The 17610-nt window shown below is 38.3% G+C and overlaps 1 pseudogene; it reads left to right on the top strand.

Annotated features, from left to right (window-relative positions):
• The first annotated feature begins 7509 nt into the window (after nt 1–7509).
• LOC104109200 (F-box protein CPR1-like) lies at nt 7510–8910 on the top strand (annotated as a pseudogene).
• Nucleotides 8911–17610: the final 8700 nt, after the last annotated feature.

Genomic DNA, 17610 nt, shown 5'->3' with positions numbered 1-17610 from the left:
TTTGTGCACAATAATGGAAAAGAAGCTCTAGGTAAGTACTTTGATGACAGAAGTGATGGTGAAATTTTCTTTGGTTACTCTCCACATAGTAAGGCCTACAAAGTTTTTAATAAAAGAACTACATACATAGAAGAAAATGTCCATGTTATTTTTGATGAATCTAAAAACATGGCTGAGAAAGGTCTACGGGATGAAGATTATGACATAGGACTCACTGGTGAAGGAGATCCTAAGGAACATGAACTTTAACCTGAATATGGATCCGGAGATCCTAAGGAAGTTGACAGTGATCATGAGGAACAACAACTCTGGCTGCTAACCAGACTGATGAAGCTATACCTATTGAACCTGTTCCCTTGGGTCACTCATTGGGTGAACCATCTCTGGGAATGCAGATTAGGCCATAGTAACATCAAAGTTCACGTCCTGTTGAGAACATAATCTCTGATCCAAATGCAAGAGTGCAAACTAGGTCACCTCTTTGAAAACTATGTGCACTCACAACATTCCTATCACATGTTGAACCTAAGAACATAAACGAAGCTCTAAAGGATAAAGATTGGATTATAGCCATGCAAGAGGAGCCAAATCAATTTTGAAAGAAGCAAGGTTTGCATTTGGTACAAAGACCCAAGAACAAAACTATCATAGTTACCAGATGGGTGTTGAGAAACAAGCTGGGTGTACAAGGAAATATCACAAGTAACAAGGTCAGACTGGTGGTTCAGGGATACAATCAAGAAGAAGGCATTGACTATGATGAGATATTTGCACCTGTAGCTAGAATGGAAGCTATAAGAATGCTAATAACTTTTGCTGCACACATAGAGTTCACCTTATATCAGATGGATATAAAGGGTGCATTCTTGAACGGTTATCTGAATGAGGAAGTGTTTGTTAAACCACCTCCTGGGTTTGAGAGGGAAGAATTTTCTGACTATGTGTTCAAGTTAGACAAAGCTTTGTATGGATTGAAACAAGCTCCGAGAACTTGGAATGAAAGACTCTCAAAATTCCTCTTAACCAACAACTTTGTAAGAGGAAAGGTGGAAAACACATTATTTCTGAGGAGAAAAGGCAAAAATGTTCTGATTGTACAAGTATATTTGGATGACATTATCTTTGGAGCTACTAATGAAGCAATGCACAAGGAATTTGCTGAGATAATGGAGAATGAGTTTGAAAGGAGCATGGTGGGTGAATTAAACTTCTTTCTGGGGTTGCAAAACACGCAAAACCTACTGGAACCATGATTCATCAGCAAAAATACATCAAGGAACTACTGAAGAAATTTAACATGGACTCCTCTAAGTCCATAGACACTACCATTGCCATTGTAACAAAGATGGACCTTGATGAATAAGGGAAAAGTGTTGAACAGAAGCTATATAGAGGAATGATTGGTCACTGTTGTAACTTTCAACAAACAAGCCTGATATTATATTCAGTGTGGTACTATGCACAAGATTTCAGTCAAATCCAAAAGAGTCTCATCTGAAGGCTGTCAAGAGGATACTCAGATATCTTAAAAGAACTCTTGATATGTGTTTATGGTATCCTGGAGGATATAGCTTTGATCTAGTTGGTTATGCTGATGCTGACTATGCGGGTTTTCTTATTTACAGGAAAAGCACTTCAGGAACAAAACATTTTCTAGGTTCTTGTCTGGTGTCTTGGGGAACAAAAAAGCAGAACTAAGTGGTGTTATCCACAACTGAGGTTGAATATTTGACAGCATCATCTTTTTGTGCTCAGTTGCTATGGATAAGACAACAGCTAAGGGACTATGGTATTTTTATTGATTGTTTTCATATTTTCTTTGAAAACATCAATGCCATAAACATTTCTAAAAATCTCTGTCAGCACAAGAGAACCAAGCACATTGACATTAGACATCACTTTCTCAGAGACAATATTGAAAAGGGAAAATCTCAATTAACTTCTGTAAAACTGAAGACCAAATTGCTGATATTTTTACTAAAGCTCTGAGTAGGGATCATTTTGAAAGGAATAGACTTTAACTAGGTCTAATAAATATTTCCATCTAGATTGAACCCCAATGATTGGCTAGAAAAAAGTATATTTAGATGTAGATAGTCAAGTACAATGTGTTAGATTCAGTCTTATGCTTGTATTAAGCTCACACACTTGCCTAGAAAAATCTAGTTAATAACTATTTTGTATGATACTAACTTGTAGTGATGAAGATTTATTGCAAAAATGAGTAAGGAGTTATTAAGGAGTTGGTTTTTTGACTCAGGTACGTGCCATCTTGTCTTAATTCACTGGGACTTAATATCCTAAACTACTGCTATGCTTAGACTTTCTAATCCTATTAGCATCAGTTCTAGTTGTAATCTAGTCAAAGAGTAAGGGGGAATCCTAGAGCAAATAGAGTTTAATTACTCCTGAAATCCTAACAGTTAAAGTAACTGTTATTAGAGTCCCATTAGAACTCAAATTTGGTTACTCTCTCTCTCTCTTCCAGTCAAATCAGGAGTTACATCTTTAAAAGCCCCTTATGATCAGTTTCTTAGTCCTTACTATTCCTCTCAAACCATAAGGAAGAAGGAAGAAATAATTCTCCCTTTACCTTAATCGATTTTCTTCTCTCATCATCATGCATAAATCCAAAACCTCTGCTAAAGCAAAATCATGTTCCAAGACTGAATCCAAATCAAAGAACATGAAGTCCAAATCAAAGAAAAGTGTCAAACCATCAAGGGAACCTGTACCCACACCTGCTCCTTCTCCATTGATATCCTCCACTATACCTAAACCATCATCCATGTTCCTGCTGCACTCACCATTCCCACTTCTACTGGGCCTTCACTTCCAAAACCAACCACTTGTGCATCTGTGTCTGCTTTGAAAAACACCTCCAAGTCAACCAAGATCAAGGCTACTCCAAGAAAATCTATCAAGAGTGAAAAGGTGGTGCTTGATGCTGCTGTTAAAGTAGACATAGTAGTTAAGGAAGCTACGATTCAGGGGGAATCAATGTCAATTACTACAAGGCACGTAAAACTCCCTCCATCAAAGTTAAATATTCTTGTATTTACTATATATATTGCACCCTTAGATATTGTCCCACCTACAAGTGATAAACTACAAGTGGAGGAACCTACTGTAGAAACGACCATAGCAACTCTGGAGAAAGGGGTAGATGCCACTAATGTTATGTTTATAGCTGAGGGGGAAGGTAGTAAATAACTAGTACAAAAAGAGGCATCTGATTGTCTTTCTTTCAACTGGACTAAAGATGAGGATGCTAATAAAGGTGAGGAAAAGGATGAGTAGTGGCCAGTCATGAAGAACATCAGACTCAAGACATGGCTAATGAATAGAAAAAGAGTGAGAATGAGGGAGATTCTGGTGAAGAGAAGGAGAGTGAGATAGAAGATAAGATTGATGAACAAGTGGATGATTATGGAGAAGAAGAAAAGAATAGTGAAGAAGAAGGTGATTTTGAGAGTGAATGTGAGGATCAATAAAAGGCATGTGAGAGTGACGGAGAGGATGAAGAGAGAGGAAGAGAATGAGAATACAAGTGGGGAATCTAAAGGAAAAATGACTATTGTTAACACTGTTATAGCCCCTTCAAAGGAATCAAGTGGAGAGAAAAGGACTAAAGAAACTGGGCCCTTGTTAAATCCTTTCACTAGAGATAAGGAGGTCAGTAGTGATGAAGATAACTTGCCCTTGTCTGCAATAGAAAAGAAAACCAGGAAGACTCCTGTGAAAGCAGCAAAATCTATTATCACTACAAGGAAAGAAGTGACTCCTCCTTCTAGGACTTCTCTCACAAGGAGTAAAAAAAAGTTGTTGATGAAAAAATCATTAAGGAGTCTAGCGGTGCCAAAAATATAAGGAAGTAAGTTTCAGTTGTCGAACCTATTGTTGAGTTGGATGGAGAACATGAGTCTGATTCTGCTCTGCTAGAAAAGTCATCATCATAAAAGAGAAAGGCTGTCAAATCTACAAAGACTACTATCCCATCTACAAAGGTCAGTATAGGAAAGAAGAGAAAGCGTGTGCCTACTATGGTTGATAAACTCACCGGATTCAAGAACAGAAAAGTACTGAGTGGGAAGATTCTTGCAAATACTGATGAAAAGGGGATGGCTCAACTAGTTGAAAAACCTGAGCTATAGGGATGAAAACACATGTTTGTCAAGGCTTTCCCTCATGTTTATGGTCTTGCTGAGGTGGAGTTATACGCGAACTTCCAATTTGATGGAAAGGTGGTCAGGAGTAATGTTAGGGGGTTTGAAATGGAGCTTGAAGCTGATGAACTGGGGATGCTTCTGAATATTGCCTCTTTAGGTTTTCACAATTACATGAAGAAAAAGTGACCAGCCATAGACAATGTTGTGGACACAGGAATTGTGGTCACAAGGAAGTTCTCTCAAAGGTTTGAAGTGGATGCTCCCCAGAAGGTGTACAAGACTAATATGACCCCTTCCGCAAGTTGTTGTTTCACTTTGTTAATTCCTGCATTTTATAGAGGACTGAGAGAAGGCACAAGGCTACCCTGTTGGATATGGCTATGTTGGAACTGCTTGACACTGGTAGAACTATCAATCTCCCTAGCCTGATGATTTAGCACATGGCAAGAGCTGCAGACACTTCCAAGCCTAAGCATGTTATGCCTTATGGCTTCATGTTGACTGAGCTATTTGACAAGCTCAATATTACCTTACCTGAGCTTAAATTTTGAAATCACAATAATGTTTTGGATGTTGTTACCCTCAAGCAGTGTGGATATGAGGAGATCAAGGCTAGAGGAACAACAAGTTATGCTATTCTACCTGGTAGCAGCAGGGCAGCAAAGCTCACTAAGAGGTTGATGTTGGCTGTTGAGGAGAATGCCAAGCTTTGAGAAGACAATGATGAGTTGATAAAAGAAACCAGGCAGCTTATAGAAGAGCTCAGAAGGGACAGGGAAGCTCATGACCAATAGATTGCCATCCTTGTGAAAGCATTAACCCCCTATACCTCTCACCCATGAACCTAGTCATTTCCTAGTGTCCTTTGTTCCTTTTGTTATCCCATTGATGCTTTAGTTTTTGTGTATTCTGTTCTCGTCTGAGTAGGTTGTAGAATGTTTAGTTTATTTTATTCTAATAAAATAAGACAAGGCCCTGGGCTTATTTTGACACTGCTAAATGACTTCTCTTATAATGTTTTAATGCTTCGCACATGATTAAATCATCAGCTTAGTCTGTTTGCTTTAATAATTCTTGAGCTTGTGTTATAGCCTAAGTAGCCATGAATTTTTCATTACATGTGCTTAATATGTTTAATTTTTGTTATTTTTAGATGATGCCAAAAGGGGAAAGATAGAGTTGGGGGTGTTGTGTGTGTTGTGTTGATATGTATGTGATTTGGTGTGGATCTTTCTGTGTGATGTGATGTGCTTATTGATCATGATTTGGTGTGATTACCTAGTTATAGTATGTACAAAAGTTGGCATCATCAAAAAGGGAGGATTTGTTGAGTATTAAGATTTTGATGTTTAACAAAGTTTGTTCAGATGAAATATTCTAAGAACCAGGTCCTCAATGTAGTTGCTTAACCGCTCTAAGAACTATCTCCTTAGAGTTAAGGATCAACTCCTCAAAGATGAGGATTGTGTGTCTTTGCAAGATAGTAACTTTATCTCAAAGTTACCCAGGTCCGAGTTTTGTGGAAGAAGACTGCTAAATATGATAAGGGTTGTTGCATAAGAAGATACATATGCATAAGTGAGAGACAAGTGTCCCAAGACTTATGGAGTTCTTAGAACAGTAGGAGTTCGATCAAACGTGAACATGACTACGCATAGGACTCCTAGAAGACCTTGGAGTCCAGGCTATTTAGATGGTTTTTATAAAAAAAATAACATCAGAGTTTGTTGTACTTGCCGTATATGTAGATGACATAAAACTTATTGGAACTCCTACAAAACGCCAAAAGGCAATTGATTATTTAAAGAAGGAATTCGAGATGAAAGATTTCGGAAAAACAAAATTATGTCTCGGTTTGCAAATTGAACATTAGGCAAACGAAATTTGTGTTCATCAATCTACCTACACAGAAAAGGTATTGAAATGATTTTATATGGATGAAACACATCTGTTAAGTAATCTGATAGTTGTTCGATCACTTGATGTGAATAAGGATCCATTTCGATCTTAAGAAAATAATGAAGAGCTTCTTGGTCCCGAAGTACCATATCTTAGTGCAATTGGTGCACTAATACATCTTGCTAATACTACAAGGCCTAACATAAATTTTTTAATTAGTTTCTTAGCAAGGTATAGCTCTGCTCCTTTAAGGAGACATTGGAATGGAATCAAACATATATTGCGGTATCTAAAAGGGACTACCGATATGGGCTTATTTTATGGCAACTATTGCAGTCCTGATCTTGTTGGTTATGCCGATGTTGGGTATTTATCTGACCCACACAAGTCTTGATCTCAAACAGGCTATGTGTTTACATGTGGAGGCACTGCCATATCTTGGCGATCGACTGAGCAATCAATCGTGGCTACTTTCTCTAATCATGCTGAGATAATTGCCATTCATGAAGCAAGCCGAGAATGTATGTGGTTGAGGTCTATAATACATCTTATTAGAGAAAGATGTGGTTTGAAGTGTGACAAACTACCGACGATTTTGTATGAAGATAATGCAACATGCATAGCCCAATTGAAGGCAGGATTCATAAAAGGAAATAAGACAAACCATATTTCACCAAAGTTATTTTTCACACGTGATCTTCAAAGGAATGGTGATATTAATATGCAACAGATTCGTTCAAGTGATAATATGACTGATTTGTTTATCAAATCTCTACCGACGTCAATCTTCAAGAAGCTAGTGTACAAGATTGGGATGTGAATACTCAAAAATGTGAATTGATGCTCTCATCAAGGAGAGTTAATACACTTTGTACTCTTTTTCCTTCATAAGATTTTGTCCCACCGGATTTTTCTTACAAGATTTTTAATGAGGCAACCAAAAGATGTATTTCTAAATATGTGTATTTTTTTTCCTTTACTAGAATTTTTTCCCACTAGGTTTTATTTTAGTTATGACTTTAACGAGGCACGTTATCCGTTGAATAGAAATTTAAGGTGAAGTGTTATAAATAAAATTACAAATTATATTCTAGGTAAATGTCTATCTTTTAGAGAGTTTGTTACTTTGTGGCTAAGTCACTTTTTCCCTATAAATAGAGGAGTTTTACCTCATTGTAAATGATCTAAAAATCAATATAATTCTATCTTTCTTTTCTTTGCAATATTCTTCTTTTATTTTATTATTTTATTTCATATTCCAAGAAACGTTGAATTATTCACTAAAGGAATAAATGTTATTTGACCCACCGTTTAGTCAATTATTAGTGAAGTGGAACTCTACGTGAACAGGAATAGTTGCATTAGTTACCACAAAAACAGAAAGCTTTGATATGTAGTTTATTAGAATAGGGATCTGACGGTGCAAGGAATTAGCCTTTTCCAAATAAGATAGAAGATCCCCTTGCAATGAGGCACTAAAGCTGCCAATACACAGAGAATCATCATTTCCTAAAATATAATTCATATTGCTTTATTGAGAATTCAATATGGCACATGGAATTCTCGAGAAATTGCCCGAAGATTTGATTATTCATACACTTTTAAGGCTTCCAGTAAAATCTCTCATGCGATTCAAACGTATCTCTAAAACATGGTATATTCTCATGCAATCCTCCGTATTCATCAGCCTTCATCTCAACCGCGCTACAAACCAAATGATGAATTCATTCTCTTCAAGCGCTCTTTTCAAGAAGATCCCTTCGAACATAGAACTATCTTGTCTTTTCTTTTTGGAGATGATGATGATTACCTTAAACATGATTCACCAGATCTGGATGTGCCATTTCTAGCCTCCACTTTTAGTAGCAATTATGATCAATTTATTGGCCCTTGCAAGGGTTTGATGGCTTTGATGAATATTGTTGACAGTCTTATTTAATCCAGCTACTAGAAATTATAGGTTGGTACCACCTTGCCCTTTTGGTTGTCCACAGGGCTACCGTCGTTACGTTGATGGTGTCGGGTTTGGCTTCGACTCTATTGCGAATGACTACAAGGTTGTTAGGATTTCCGAAATATGCAACGATTTTCCTTGTAAGGAGTCATTTAAGAGAGAGAAAAAAGTTGAGGTTTATGAAATGATAACTGATTCATGGAGGGAATTGGAGCATGTTGATCAAGAGTTGCCAAGAGTATATTGGGTGCCTTGTTCTCTGGTATTTTACAAAGGGGCGTGCCATTGGCTTGCCATTGTACCCAGAGACAAAATGGTAATTCTATATTTTGATATGAGCACAGAGATCTTTCACAATATTAATTTGCCTGATACTTGTAATTCATACAACGGCCCACGTTACAGCCTAGTGGTTCTAAACGAGTCTCTAACAATGATTCGTTACCCTGATCCAAATCCTAAGATTGATCCAGCACAAGATTTAATGCAAATATGGACAATGAAGGAGTACGGCGTAGACGAGTCTTGGAATAAGAAATATACAATTAGACCACTGCCTATCGAATCCCCATTAGCCATTTGGAAGGACGATCTATTACTCTTACAAAGCAGAAAAGGTTTTTTGATTTACTATGATCTTAAGTTTGATAGAGTAAAGGAATTCGATCTCCATGGATGTCCTATAAGTTTGAGAGCTATAAGTTACACGGAAAGCCTTATACAAATTCCAAGTGGAGGTGAGCAAAGTACACAAGCTCAAAAATTTTAGAGAAAGTAAAGTCTTTACTTTAAGTTGATAAAGTTACCACCATATTTTCGGTGATAATTTCTTCTCCAAAATTTGAACGTACTTTTTCTGGTATCTAGCTTGTCCACGAAATTGTTCTAGCTCTGCATATGCTTACCATGTCAGTTTATTTTTGTTTTGTAGTTTAAAATTTAGTACAAGCCATTTAAATATAGCTTTCCTTCAATTTAATTATAACATAGCTTTCTTTCAATTTAATTATTCTCACTCACCTATTTGTCATTCTATGTTTACTGTAAATTGAATAAATTTACAACTTCTATAGACAAAATCTCTTATTTTTGGCACCTGGATAGTCATCAATTATTGCAATAGCAAGAATTAAAAAATCGCTTCAATGTTGGAAGCCTAATCCCGAATCTCATGTCATATAATAAAAGGTATATTAAGGGAAACCATACCAATATTTCTACGAGGATTGAGTAAGTTTGCACCTAAGACCTAACCATGTTCATTTTGTATCTCATCTGTCATGTCCTTAGTCTTGGGCCAAGGGCACTGTGAGGCACTTCATAACGTCCTTCAGGAACGGACCCACATAGGTTCAAGCGGGTTCAAATGAATCCGCTTCGTTGAAACTTTTGATATTTTACGTAGGTTAAATTCTGTAAAAGGAGAATATAAGAGTTATTTGAACCAGCTTAATACAAGTTCATCCAGTTGAAAAAGTGGTCTAGCAGGTTCAAAACGGGATGGTAGCCTTTTTAGTTTTGTTCGTTGTCTGTGCATCTTAAGTGCACGTGCATGGCCCTTTAATGCCAAAGAGCCTAATAAATAGCTTGCATTGTTAGGTAATTCTTTTTTTAAATGAATAGCCAGCTACTATATTCCCTTATGTGTGTTTTCATTTTCTTTTATTTCTATTTTCTAATTTATATCTATTTTATTTTCTACATGATCTTCTAATGAAATCCAATAAGAATTAATCTACAACCTATTTAACTTCAATAGATGAAATCTTACAGTATTTTTTGCTAAAATATGCAAATGCATATCTTGAAATTATTTGTAATGTGTTAGTTCATATTAAACTAGGTTACCCTAAATTGTTTATTTTTATTACAATTAAATTGTTAGTTCACTTTATACGCTATCTTCTCTTATAGTTTGTACTAGTTTATTTTAAGTTATAACTCTTTATTTTTTGTTGTCCTATTATTTTTGTAAATTAATAACTTTGTTATTTTTAATTTATTAGAGTTTAATAAAACTCTAAAATCTAAATTGAGTAAATAGAATATTTTTTTAAGTTTAAATAAAAATATAAAACTAAGTAACTGTTAACATTTTTAGTTAAAGTAATTGGTTTTTGTTAAATGTTTTAAGTTTTGTGCCCTATTTTCTTGAAAGAAGAACAGAATTCGGACCTTTTTTTTTATTATTTAATTATTCATTTATTTAAGATACCCTTATGAACCCAAACAAAAAAAGCGCCGGACAAATTCCGCTTATCAGTACAACCTCTATCGTTGGTTAACGTCGTTTTAAGTTAAAAATGCTTGCGTAAAATTCTGGGTCCGCTACTCACGTGCTTACATTCTTGCAGTACTTGCTCATGATTTTGCTATGTTAAGTTAACCTAAGACGCTAAAAATCTCTAAAGAGTGCTAGATAGAACACGAGATAGCCAAGCTTTGAGTAATAGAGAGCTTGAATTGTTTTCTCGCTAAGTTACAAATGAAAGGCGCCCTATATATACTAGTTATCTAGGAGCTAGTGAGTAAATAATATATATTATACAATTCCCTCAATATTTACAAATAAGGTCCTCTCTAGAATTCTCTACATGCATAGTGTCTTCTAAGAACTTACAGGGGAGTCGTGGTAGCAAATTCATAAGGATCTACACCCTTCCAAGAAAAACTCTCCATAGCTTTAGAGTATTCCACAGAAAACAAGTCTCCTGCACATTTAAGCCTCCAACATGGCATATGTATACGCCTAATGACACATAAGTGGCAAGTCATCACACTCTCCACCTAATGTTGCAAAGACTGCAGTGTAATGCCCCTGCACAAACTATCAGATCTTGTCTTTGAATTACCACAGCTATTCGTATCACTCCCATGTGGCCTCCTCTAGCGCTTACCCCTTCCAATGGATGAAGAACATGGCAATGGATTTTTGCCCTTGTTTTCTCTTAAATTGGTAACCACTGATAGCCTCAATCTCCCATTCATCCGAGTTGGTGATGTAATAGGTGCGAGAATAGTTGGCCCTTAGTCGGATCATCCTTGTTTTTGTAGTACGGCTTAAGCATGTCATTGGGCCGTGCCATTGGATGAACACAGAGATCTTTCTCAATATTAATATACCTGATACTTGTAATTCATATAACAGCCCACGTTACAGCCTTGTGGTTCTAAACGAGTCTATAACAATGAATCGTTACCCTGATCCAAATCCAAAGATTGATCCAGCACAAGATTTAATGAAAGTATGGACAATGAAGGAGTACGGCGTAGACGAGTCTTGGAATAAGAAATATACAATTAGACCACTGCCTATCGAATCCCCCTTAGCCATTTGGAAGGACGATCTATTGCTCTTACAAAGCAGAAAAGTTTTTTTGATTTACTATGATCTTAAGTTTGATAAAGTAAAGTAATTCGATCTCCATGGATGTCCTAAAAGTTTGAGAGCTATAAGTTATGCGGAAAGCCTTATACAAATTCCAAGTGGAGGTGAGCATAGTACACAAGCTCAAAATTTTAGAGAAGGTAAAGTCTCTACTTTAAGTTGATAAAGTTACCACTATATTTTCGGTGATAATTTCTTCTCCGAAATTTGAACGTACTTTTTCTGGTATCTAGCTTGTCCACGAAATTGTTCAAGCTCTGCGTATGCTTACCATGTCAATATATTTATGTTTTGTAGTTTTAAATTTAGTATTATATACGGGTAAAATCGAGGATAGAGTTACCCCCAATTTCCCATTGTGAAACGAGGAATAACGTTACTTGTTATTGGCTCAGGTGAGACCGAAGATACCCACCGATCGGAACCAAGAATGGATGAATGATATAATGGATCTCGAGCACGGCCGAACCTGGAGGGAATCAAGTTGAGTGAGATGAAGGCTCGAGAGTAAAGGAAAGGTGGTTAAAGGGGGCATACGAGGAGCCGAAATATCCGCCATCAGCCGGGTATTGTGGCGCAGATCACGCTTGATATTGCGGCAGATCATATTTTCGTGCGAGAAAAGGAAGAAAAAGATTTTTACTTTATTTAGACTTGTACTGGGTTAAAACACCTATACTATATAAAGAAGAGGACCTCATCATTTTTTGGGTCTCTTCCTTGACGCATAACAAGGCAATAAAATTTATTTTAACTCTCATCAATCGTTTCAAGTGTTCTTTACTTATTTACCCATTTATTCAGATCCGAGCTCTACCTCGAGGGTTCAATCGAGACCAACCGTTAGCATTTAAGCTAAACACGAGGTATAATTACCGCGTCACTTTGGTTTGATCGTTTTGTCTTATTTTAATTCAACTATTTGGTGTTCTTTGATAATTTGTGTTAAATTAAATCACATATCCTTTAAACCACGCACAAATTTAATTGTTATCCATTTTAAGGGATTAACAGCTTGGCGCCCACCGTATGGTTAAGGATAATAATGGTAATTTAATACGAATCTTGATTACATACATTATTTTACACTTGTTCTTTGAAGTTTGATTTCACGACTATTCAATATGTGAGACTCTCAATCTGCTCACTTAAGTGGTGACGCCGAATCAGGCCGCCACAGTGAAAATAACAATGGGGTACTGAGCAAAAACGTACCCCCTATCGACCCTATTGGCGTGCCTATCGCTGATCTAGCCGATGCCAACTCACAGGTTGCCGTCAACACTAATCTATCGACTGATCCCAATAACACTATTCACGGGGCACCTCGGTCATCAGTTCGTGAAACACCCGAAGGTAGAGGCGATGGAGTTAGCTTACGTTTGATTTTTGAGATGTTACAAACCCAACAAGTTGCCATAGCACAACTGCAGAATCAAAATTACGCACACAACAGGGTTGAGCCCGAAAGGGTTAGAGAAGACACCCGGAGGGAAGAATGGATTGTCACAGAGCCCAACGAGTCCGGATTTGAAGAAACTTCCGAGGTGATGAAAATGCTCGAGGCAATGACAAAACGGGGAGAATTCGGTGAAAAGAGATAAAGGCAAATGATAAGAAAATGGGAACTTACCACTCGAGGGTCGATCAGATCCCGGGGGAACCTCCGATAATGAAAGGACCGGATTCAAAAAAAGTTTATTCAGAAGCCTCCCCCCTGAGCGCAGCACCAATGCAGATTTTGAAAAGGTTCCGAATGCCCGATATTCCCAAATATAATGGGACCACAAATCCAAATGAGCGTATGACCTCCTACACATATGCTATAAAAAGGCAACGACCCCAAGGATGATGAGATCGAGTCGGTGTGATGCGGAATAAATTTAGGGAAACCCTGTCCAAGGGCGCATAATATGGTATCATAATTTACCTCAAAACTCTATTGAATCGTTTACTATGCTTGCATATGCCTTTGTTAAAGCTCATGCTGGAGCTAGTAAAGTTGAGACGAGTAAATCAAACATGTTCAAAGTCAAATAGAGGGACAACGAAATGCTCAGAGAATTCGTGTCAAGGTTCCAAATTGAGGGAATGGACCTACCACCGGTTGTGGACGATTGGACCGTTCAGGAATTTACTGAGGGGCTCAACCCCCGAATTTCTATTGCGTCTTAATATCATAATCAAAATTTCGTAGAATATCCAGCGATTACATGTGCCGATGTCCACAACAGGTATCAGTCAAAGATCAGAATCAAGGACGACCAATTGGGGACCCCATTGGTAAAGTGAATGACAAGTCTAAAAGAGTAGTGGATCAGGAGTCGAGGCTGAGCCTTACGACTCAGATAGAAGGGGAAATGGACGTTGTCACAGAATAAATGATCAGTGTCTGAGCAATCGAGGGTTGGTGAATAAAAACAAGCTCGACCGATCATCCGGAGTTAGGGATGCCCCGAGGCTATCAGAGTACAACTTCAACGTAGATGCAGCAAGCATAGTGTCGACCATTGGTCGCATCAAGGAGACCAAATGGCTGAGGCCGCTTCAGTACGATCCAGCACAAAGGGATAACAATTTGATATGTAGGTATCACAGTACTCACGGGGATAGTACCGAGGATTATCGAGAATTAAGAGAAGAGGAGGCTCGCTTGTTTAAAAATGGGCATCTCCGGGAATTCTTAAGCGAGCGGGAAAAACTATTTCAGGAATAGGGACGCCAACAAGCAAGTCGAGCAAGAAGAACCCCAACATGTGATTAATATCATCATCGGAGGAGTAGACGTTCCACAAGGACCGATGATAAAACGCACCAAGTCTCCATCATAAGAGAAAAATGAACTTGAGATTATGTTTCGGAAGGGTCCATATTATTTAGTGATGAGGATGCTGAGGGCATCATTCAACCTCACGATGATGCACTGGTAATATCTATACTTATTAATAAATCTCAAGTTAAATGTGTGTTAATTGATCCTGGTAGCGCGACCAACATCATCCGATAGAGAGCCATGGAACAACTGGGGTTGTTGGACCAGATTGTGCAAGCAGTCCGAGTGCTGGACGAATTCAATATGGCATGCGAGACAACAAAGGGAGAAATCACCCTACCGGTCAACACAGCCGAAACCACTCAACAAGCAAAGTTCTATGTGATCGAAGGGGACATGAGGTACAACGAATTGTTCGGAAGACTATGGGTTCATTGCATGAGGGCAGTACCATTGACCTTGCACCATGTGTTGAAATTTCCAACTCCAGATTGAATCAAAATGGTTTACGGGGAACAACCGACCACAAAGGAGATTTTTGCCATCGAGGAAGTGATCCCCGTAACAGCGATCATGACATCAAAGGATAAGAGACCAATCGAAGAGAAAGGCACCAAATAGCAATCACATGCCTGGGCCCCGACCGAGCCGAAAAAATAGGAGGAACGTCCCACAAATGAGGAAGACGACTTCGGGGTCCCAAGATCTTTCATGGCACTTGATGACACTGACACAACCAAGTCAACAATCGAGGAACTGGAATAAGTCATACTATTCGAGCATCTGCCGGATAGAAAGGTTTACTTAGGCACGGGGTTAACCCCCAAGATTAGGAAAAAACTCATTGGTTTTCTTAAAGCTAATACTCATTGTTTTGCCTAGTCCCACTTAGATACGATAGGAATTCCACCAGAGATAATAACTCATAAATTGAGTTTGGATCCGAGCTTCCATACAGTTAAACAGAAGAGGAGGCCACAGTCCGAGGTCAAACATACATTCATCAGGGACGAGGTATCTAAGCTTTTAAAAATAGGTTTCATTCGGGAACTCAGATACCATGACTGATTAGCTAATGTAGTGGTCGTACCTAAAAAAGGGAAATAAATTTAGAATGTGTGTAGATTACAAGGATTTGAATAAAGCATGCCAAAGGACTCATTTTCTTTGCCTAACATCGATCGAATGATCGATGCAATGACAGGGCACGAGATACTAATCTTTCTCGACGCCTATTCCGGGTACAACCAAATATAGATGGACCTAGAGTACCAAGGGAAAACCTCTTTTATAACTAGGTTCGGCACTTATTGTTATAATGTGATGCCATTTGGGTTAAAGAATGCATGTGCCATATACTATCGCCTGGTTAACTGAATGATCGAGGAAGAAATATGGAAATCAATGGAGGTTTATATTGATGACATGTTAGTGAAGTCCCTACGAGCAGAGGACCATTTAAGGCATTAAAAGGATACTTTTGATACACTAACAGAATACAATATGAAGTTGAACCTAGAGAACTGTGCCTTCGGAGTTGGCTCGTGCAAGTTCCTTGGTTTCATGGTATCTAACCGGGGATTAGAGATCAACCTAGATAAGATAAAGGACATAGAAGATATCATTGTGGTTAACGACATCAAGGAAGTGCAAAGACTAATCGGGCGAATAGCCACATTGGGCCGATTCATTTCCAGGTTGTCGGATAAAAGTCACCAATTTTTCTCGTTACTAAAGAAAACGAGAGACTTTGCCTAGACCCAGGAGTGCCAAAAAGCTTTGGAGGAACTCAAACAATACTTATCAAGCCCTCCCTTCCTACACACCCTAAAGGCAAATGAGCAACTATTTCTTTACTTGGCAGTGTCCAAGATAGCAGTAAGTGGTGTCCTGGTTCTGGAAGAAAACGGTACGCAATTTCCTATATATTATGTTAGTATAACGTTAGGTGATGCCGAGATGAGGTAGCCACACCTAGAAAAATCGGCGCTTGCTTTTCTAAGTGCATCTATGAAACTAAAGCCATATTTTCAATGTCATCCTATATTTGTCGTGACCTCGTAACCATTAAGGAATGTTATGCATAAACCCGAACTCTCAGGCCGTCTAGCAAAGTGGGCCATAGATATTAGCGGGTATGATATTGAATACAAAACTCGGACAACTATATAGTCCCAAATATTGGCAAACTTCGTGGCCGATTTCACAACTGCCATGATCCCCGAGGTCGATAGATAATTATTACTCGCCTCGGGGACTAGCTAAGGGGTTTGGACCCTATTCACGGATGGTGCCTCCAACACGAAAAGGTCTGGGTTGGGTATCGTACTAAAAACCCCCACCGGTAACATAATAAGGCAATGAATTAGAACTGTGAAGTTGACTAACAATGAAGTCGAATATGAGGCTATGATTGCAATCTAGAATTAGCTAAATGCTTGGGGGCTGAGTTATCGAAGCGAAGTGTGATTCCCTCCTCATTATTGACCATGTTAATGGAACATTTCAAGTCAAAGAAGATTGGATGCGGATGTATTTAGATAAATTGCAAATAGTGTTACATCGATTCAAAGAATAGACGCTACAATACATGCCTTGAGATTAAAACAGTGAGGCTGATGCATTGGCTAATTTAGGATCATCAGTAGACTCCGAAGAATTCAACTCCGGAATGGTGGTGCAATGGATGAGCTCGGTAATAGAGGTCGGTCATGCCGAGGTAAACTCAACATGTTTGACTTGAGACTGGGGGAATAAATGTGGACTAACTTCAGAAGGGGAAACAACCATCGGATCCTAAACAATAAAGGGCCCTTCGAACTAAAGCTGCCATGTTTTACTTGGTTGATGGCCAACTATACCGAAGGTCCTTTTTAGGACCATGAGCAAGAGGTTTTAGGCACAGGAAGACCGATTATGCGATGAGGGAAGTCCATGAGGGGACTTATGGAAACCATTCGGGAGAAGAATCGTTGGTGAGGAAACTGATTAGGGCCATGTATTATTGGAACGAAATGTAAAAGGAAGTAAAAGACTTCGTTCAAAAGTGTAATGAATGTCAGAGGCATGCCCCGATGATCCATCAGCCGGGGGAGCTTCACCAACCAGTCATTTCCCCTTAATGGGCACCGAGTAAGGTTCAGTACATTTTGCTTATGACTGATTACTTTTTCAAGTGGGTTGAAGCACAGGAATTAAAGAACGTTAGAGAGAAGGAGGCTATCGACTTCATCTTGAATAACATAATCTGCCGGTTTGGGATACCAACCAAAATTACATGTGACAACGAGAGATAATTCATTGACAATAAGGTCAATAAGTTCTTCGAAGATCACAAAATCAAAAAGCTTTTATTAACCCCTTATCACCCAAGCACGAATGGTAAAGCAGAGTCCACAAATAAGATCATACTGCATAACCTGAAGAA

This window comes from Nicotiana tomentosiformis, chromosome 1 (genome assembly GCF_000390325.3).
Source record: "Nicotiana tomentosiformis chromosome 1, ASM39032v3, whole genome shotgun sequence".
NCBI lineage: Eukaryota > Viridiplantae > Streptophyta > Magnoliopsida > Solanales > Solanaceae > Nicotiana > Nicotiana tomentosiformis.
The sequence above is the reverse complement of the archived record's forward strand: the minus strand, read 5'-3'. Positions and strand labels throughout refer to the sequence as shown.